We start from the raw sequence: 7,672 nt of genomic DNA, 5'->3' as shown, positions 1-7,672 counted from the left end.
ATTCAAAAGCATCAATTCTTCGCCGATCAGCCTTCACTTCCATACATCACTACTGGGAAAACCATAGCTTTAACTATACGGACCTTTGTTGGCAAGGTGATATCTCTGCTTCCCCCTTTTTTTAAACGGGGGGGGGGACATCTTGAAATAGTCATGGCAAAAAGAAGAGAGCTGTTGACCTTTGTGGTGGGAAAATCAAAAGCCCCAAACTTCCCCAATCAAAATGGCATGGCAGCATCTCTCCCCAACTGTTTACTGGGAAATCCCTGAGAAGACCAGCCAGCATATTCAGAACTCCTAGTTTGATTCTGTAGCCCTGCAAGAGGTGTCCAGGAAGAGGAAGATACAATTTCCCCCCATGACCCTCATGTGCTCAATACAACAATCACATATAAATTGTTTTCTATCAAGGGCCACTGCTGGATGAGACAAACAGCAGGAATCAAATTGTCTTATTCTGAACCACTGGATTGTGCCCTTGGCATGCTATCTAACACAGAGGTGGGGAACCTGTGGACCTCCAGATGTTATCAGTCTCCAACTTCCACCAGCTCCAGCCAGCATAGCCAATGGTCAGGGATGATGGGAGTTCAACAACATCATGAGAGCCACAGATTTCTCATCTCTGATCTAACAACTTGTTGTTTTCACTGCCAGAGCAGCTTCAACTTCCACTCATATACTCAAGATCACTCTCAGGAAAAACAATCACATTAGGCTCTTCAACTTTTCTTTTCCTACATCCCTGCATCACGGTCCGATATCACCCACCTCTGTAGTATTCTCTGTGTAGCTTTGCCCTTTTATAAATGTGAAGGCAAACGATTTCCAGCTGTAGCAGCAGCCACTGCCACCAGAACGAGTGAGCTGCTTTTCACATTCAGTCTGATGACAAATCTGCTGTTTCTAAGGACGCAGTGCTGTTGCTGGGCTGGGCTGGGCTGGGCTAAGCTTGTCACTTCACAATCGGCACCACAGGAGGAATGTGTTAGCTTCCAATGCAGATTGTTTGCCTGGTTTCTGTAATGCCAAATTCTTAGAAGTACTGTGGTGGCAACAAAGCCTTTCCTGCAAAACTAGAAGACTGAGCATTTAGAAGACAGTTGAGTTTGTCCAAGTGTACAAGAACAGGAATTAGCCATTCAAGTGAGCCTATCAGTAAAAGAAAGGGGGCGGGGGGAGAAAGTTGGCTATCAGAGCTTCAGCAAAAGTTCACTTTAGGGTCTCAGTTCATTACCTAAAATCACAATTTTGAGAACAGGAACAAAGAACAAGAAGGAAGACGATTTGCCACTGAATGTAGTGTTATTGCTAATGCCTCCTTTATATGGGACAAATTATTTAGCACATTGGCACTATTTCACAATGGGTTGATGATGCTGAATTTAGCCAGGGCTGAATGCACATCCTCATACTAGAGGATAAATTTGTGCTAATGGATTTGAACAGAGTTGTGGGATTCTATTTCAGCCTGAGAGTCTCATTCCCTAGTGGGCAACCTTCTTGGAACCACATGCAACGTTAAATAGAGGGACTGGCCTGGGGAAGCAGCACATAGCGTAATGCGCAAATCAGGCCATTCTACGCCTTAGAAAAAATGCAGAAGTGGGGATGCTCCTGAATAGGAGACCACATCCACTTTGCTCCTCCTCAGCTGTTCTGCTGTTGTTCTGCCATGGTTTGGTTTAGTGTGTTGTCAGAACCCACACTCATTGTTTTAATTACAGGTGGGTAGCCGTGTTGGTCTGCCATAGTCAAAACAAAATCGAAAATTCTTTCTAGTAGCACCTTAGAGACCAACTGAGTTTGTTCCTGGTATGAGCTTTCGTGTGCATGCACACTTCTTCAGATACACTGAAACAGAAGTCACCAGTTCCTTAAATATAGTGTTTTAAGTCACTACAGACTAACCATAAGCTGTAACCAAGGTTTGTTCCATGGTATACAGCTCGTGGTTTGTCCAGGAGATCTAAAGCATGAGTCCAGGTTCAGATGACACTCTAAGTCAGGTCAGCGGCAGAGCAAGCTGATTGGGCATCTGGGGCAGCATGCATGCCGTGCACCCAGGGGCGGGGCCAGCCACCCATAGGGGCACCACGGGGCTTCCAAGGGGGAGGCAACAGGCAGACTGTTTGGGGCAGCGTGGAGCCTGCAGGCGCTCAAGCCCCCACAGCACTCCCAGGAAAGACACATGGCTCGGGCGCACTGCAGGCCCCATGGTGAATGCCACCCAGCATTTTGTCAACCCCCCCCCCTCAGTGGGGACACCTGGGGCAGACCACACACTCCCTTGCTACCCTCCTGAGTCAGGTTATGGTTTGGTTTAGTGCGGTGCAACAGCAAGACAATTGGGGAGGAGTGAGCAGCTGGGAATTCCTGTCTGAGAATGCTTGCACATTCATTCTAAACCAAACTATGACTTAGTATGATATGCAAACCAAGCCAATATAAACCAAACAGAATGGCATATAAGAAGAATGTGAAAAGGCTGTATTATAAATTAACACCTTATAAAATAATAATTATGATACTGTTATATTTTTACCTGTCCTTCAAAATATGTGTGTCTGTGTGTGTTAAGGGGAGTTAATATACATAATAACCACACACTGGGCGGGCACAGTCACCAAGCCTTAAAGAGAATGTGCACAAACGCCTTCCATGAAAAGGGAATTGTGCACATTCCTGGTCAATAGACATAATCCTCAACAGGCCTTGGAATGTTCATATCTCAGCTGAATTTTGTACATTCTCTGGGCTGTATGCACAGTCTCCAGTCGGTATGCATAGTGTCCAAGAAACATGTCACCACCACCCTATCTCTAGGCATGAGTGTATTTCACTTCAATTACAAATTTTATAACTTGCTTTTAAATACTCCATTGGAATGGCAGTGCTGGATAATTAGTTTAAAGTGTAGACCCATCTCATTGTATGGACAATTTTGCCACATAGAGATATGTTGGGAACTTTTAAGCCATTGGCCCAACTCAGTTGACTCACAAGGTAGAATTTAGGAGTACATCTTCAAATCATGATATGAACCCATTAGAGGCAAATGACGGTATCAGGCATGGATCTGTTTTGCCAAAGCTTCAGGCAACATCATTCCAGGACACCAATGCCCTTATATTAGAAAGGAAATGGATAACAGGAGCCCCCTTGCTGCTTTGTTCCCCTGTAGTTTTCATGGTTATTAGCAACCAAACACCATCTTTAGGAAACTTGGCATTCCTGCCAGGCTGCATGTCAAGGAGAATCAGAATTTTCATATCATCATCGCAGCATGGATTTTCCTTCTCCCAAACTACTGTAATTTTTAACCTCACAAGTTTAAGATTGTACCTTAACATTTGTGGGAAACAGATGGCTCCTGCAAGCTGCCAACCTGTTGTTTAAAAAGCCTCTTCCAAGAATTGTTTTCTACCCAGAGTCGCTTAGCATAATTAACCTTTCATGTGATTTAATAAACAGGAACAAACATTTGCCATATCATATTAATAAAGAGAGCCACTTAAGGACGCACAGAGTTGTTCTTGAAATCCAGAGAATGCCTTAATTCCTTTATATTTCTTTTCATGGCATAAAAAAACTTCAAGACACAGGTCACCAATTAATGTTGCAAATACTTCCAGCACTAATGGATGTACACAGGAAAAAATACTTCTGTTAACACAAAATATTCTTTTGCTGAAAAAATAAATTGGGTCTGTCTCAAGGCAACAGTAGATACTATTGTGGTTTAATTAACAGGGTTTTGGACTTCTGTACAGCAAGCTTATTCACACCATAACTTGACACTGTATAAAAGCAGAGACCAAACCAACACTGCATTATCTTGATGTGAAGAAAATTTATTATATAAGGCAGCAGGAAAGCATATCATTGAGTCTGATGCGGTGAAGTGCAAAAGTATTCTCACAGGAAAGTAATACAGAGCATCCGGTGGGAAAATATGTGTTGTTCAAACATGGCTACCATTAATAGAAAGGAAGAAAGGTTGTGTAGACCAGTGTTCCTTGACCTTGGGTCTCCCAGATGCTGTTGGACTATAATGGCTGCTTACCCAGTCTTTGGGTGGGTGGCAGTTGCGGCCCATCATGGGAGGCCCTTGGCTCCACAGCATAAAATGTCTCTCCATTGTGTGGTCAGCTGCTGGAGAATTCCCCCAGCTGGCCGCAAAGGAGGGCACGATAGCCATCCACCCCCTAGTTTTGAATCGGCCAATCAGGTAGCCAGTGGGCCTGGCTGTATAGTCCGTCTGTGCCTGAGTTCAGGACTGTTGGACTACAACACCCATGACTAGTTTAGCCAATGGTCAGGAATGATGGGACATATAGTCAAACAACATCTGGACACCCAATGTTGAAGAATCCTGAGCTAGACTACAAGTATACAGTTAATAGAGCAAGTGCAACTAGTGTAATAGAAGTGTCGTGTAACTTGCATTATTAGTGAAATACAGCCTAGACCAGTGGTGGCGAACCTATGGCACGCGTGCCAGATCTGGCACGCAGAGCCCTCACTGCTGGCACGCGCACCATCTGAGCTAAGCCCTAAGGGCGCATTTACGCGCGCCTTTTCCCTCCCGGGCACGAGAGGCAAGAAGCAAAAGTGAGGCGGGGAGAGGCGGGCGGGCGGAACAAGCCTTGGCCAACCCCCGGAAGTCTCTGGCGAAGCGGACACAGAGCTGCCTCGTCGCCGGCGCCCTTCTCCTCCTCGGTTAGCGCCCAAGAGGCGCGGGGGTGGCGGGCAGGTGAGGGCATCGTGTGCGCTTCCCGAGCTGCAGGAGGAGCTACCGGTGGCCGGCTCCCGCTGCTGGCTGCTCCTTGCTTCTCCGTGGCGCCCTTCCACGCTGCTTCCTGCCAGGGCCACCCGCGGGCCATGCGGCCGAGCTGCGGAGCCCTCCTCTTCCTCTTCGGCGGCGGCGGCGCCTGCAGGCTGCGAGGCGTGAAAAGAGGCACCTCCTCCTCCCTCATGTGGTAGTGGAGTCACAAAGCCCAGCAGCCGGATCTTCATTTCTTCTTATTTGTTTCTCTCCCCCCCCCCCCGCCCTTTAAAGTCAGCCCAACTCTGGCCGGAGAGATGCTGCTGTCGCTGGTGCTGCACACCTACTTCATGCGCTATGTGCTGCCCGCCGCCCTGATGATGGGCACCGCGCCCACCTACGTTCTGGCCCGGGGGCGCCTGCGCCTGCTCCCCACACGCGTCAGTAGTTGGGCACTTTGTGATAAATAAGTGGGTTTTGGTTTACAGTTTGGGCACTCGGTCTCTAAAAGGTTCGCCACCACTGGCCTAGACTTTCTAGAGCCCCTTTTAATGTTAACTTTTGAATTTGATATTCTCATGGTTGATGTATTTATTATATTGGACTCCTTCTCTGAGAATATTCTCATTTTTATGTTACTACCAATGTGCATTTTGTTGAGGGCCTATACACCTATTAAATTATAATTCTCTTAAAATAGGGTGTTTAAAAAATAAAAATAGATCGAGGGGTAAAAAAAATTGCATGGTGACACTGCTTGGACAATCAAGGGAATATGTTCCATTTTACATCCTTCCCACCATTACCATTTTTATGTCTCATATATTTCTAAGTGAAAATAATAGTGCCTTGTAGTACTTTGACCTTTTCAATATTCGGAAACTTTACTGACTGGTCATTTCTGGGGGGGGGGACTGTACATATATCAGAGTGATGGGCACTGTTGATAGATATCAAGTGCAATGTATTATTATTATTTTATGATTTCACTAATGAGAGGAAAGGAAAGAACCACAAGAAGGTTTCCTTTCAGAAGGTGGCAGAAAAGGAAATTATGAAAGTGAATGAAATGTAGCAAGGGAGATTAAAATGTAATAGGTCTAAACCTGTTCGGTAGAGTTTTCGCTCTGGGCTATAACACCAATATCATTCTGCCAAATTGAAATTGTGAAGGATATGGATGTTTGGTTTACATGACTGTCAGTCAAAAATGAATTCCCCTCCTATACCACATTCAGAACTCTCCCTTTAATCATGCATGCTCCTTATGCATGCCATCCATTAGTGTGTTTATGAATATGGGATATTAATGATTATTTTATCATGCTGGTGGGATTAGCAGCCTGAGGTATACAGACTTTGTGGTACTGTTGCCACTGGGAGCAAATGATGAGCTTCCAAAATTACAACTACGTCCCTGGAGACATGACGCATTTTGCAAGATGCACAGGACGGGGCGCACCTGAATTCTTAATATCTTAAATGACTTCTTAAAAAAGAAAAAAATGGGCCAGATATGGCTGTCCAGGTGTTGCTGGACTGAAATGTCTATCATCCCTGACCGCTGGCCATATTTGCTGGGGCTTGACGGGAGTTGTTTTCTCAACCCTATATCTACAGGTTCCCCAATTCCTGATATTAGGTGAATTCATGGAAGGTGAATCTGTCAAAAGCTGTTAGACAGGAAAAAAAAATTGAACATCATTTCCACTATACAGTGGTACCTTGCAAGACGAATGCCTCGCACAACGAAAAACTCGCTAGACGAAAGGGTTTTGTGATCTTTTAGGTGACTCACAAGACGAATTTTTCTATGGCCGTGCTTTGCAAGATAAAAATTTCAATGCATTCCTATGGGAATTAAATTTCAATGCATTCCTATGGGAAACGGTGCTTTGCAAGACGAAATTTTCGCAAGACGAAACGACTCGCGGAATGAATTAATTTCATCTTGCGAGGCACCACTGTACTGTACCTGTACGATTCCCAGACATATTTGGCTGACCACTGTTGGAAACAGTATGCCAGGCATAGGCAAACTCGGCCCTCCAGATGTTTTGGGACTACAACTCCCATCATCCCTAACTAACTTAGTTGGTCTCTAAGGTGCTACTGGAAGGGGGAAAATTTTTTTTGAACAGGACCAGTGGTCAGGGGTAATGGGAATTGTAGTCTCTAAACATCTGGAGGGCCAAGTCTGCCTATGCCTGCAGTATAAATAAATCCACATAATCCTACCAGATAAATTACCTGATACACCTTGGGGACTCGGAAATCTGGAAGCAGATTCAGCTTTACAGGACCCACTTAACTGATTAACAGTTTAGTAAGAATTCTCATTCAGTGGAGATGACAAACATGTTAAAATACTATATTCTTTCCTATCAGACCCTGTAGAAGTACTGCAAATGAAATATTCATGTGTAAAGAATCATCATATTGCATCGCCAAAGATAATATAGCATCTAAAAATTATCGAGGGAAAGACATATATCAATTCACATGATCTGATTCACACCGGCCAGTATAAATGACCAATTCAAAATAAGCATTACACTCAACTCCTCCTGAGTTGATTGTGGTCCTGTAAATTTTCAACATGCGGTAAAGAACAAATAGTGATTTGCAACCCATGTTGCTAATGGACATGAGCACAAATCTGAACTCTGATTATGGCTTCAGTGCCACAGATCTGAAAAAATACACATGCATATTGAATGCAATCCCATATTGAATGCAATCCCATCCATATTTAGCATTTTTTAAGGTTTAGATGTGCATTTCATCATGCAGTACTCAAATCAATGGTTGTTTCTTATTTTCTTTACCATATAACTTTCAAGTTAACTTTACAGAGATGTGGGTTATACAAGAGTGTGTTACCCACATTTTCCTCCCTGGTTC

This window comes from Lacerta agilis, chromosome 6 (assembly GCF_009819535.1).
Source record: "Lacerta agilis isolate rLacAgi1 chromosome 6, rLacAgi1.pri, whole genome shotgun sequence".
In the NCBI taxonomy this organism is placed as follows: Eukaryota; Metazoa; Chordata; class Lepidosauria; order Squamata; family Lacertidae; genus Lacerta; species Lacerta agilis.
The sequence above is the reverse complement of the archived record's forward strand: the minus strand, read 5'-3'. Positions refer to the sequence as shown.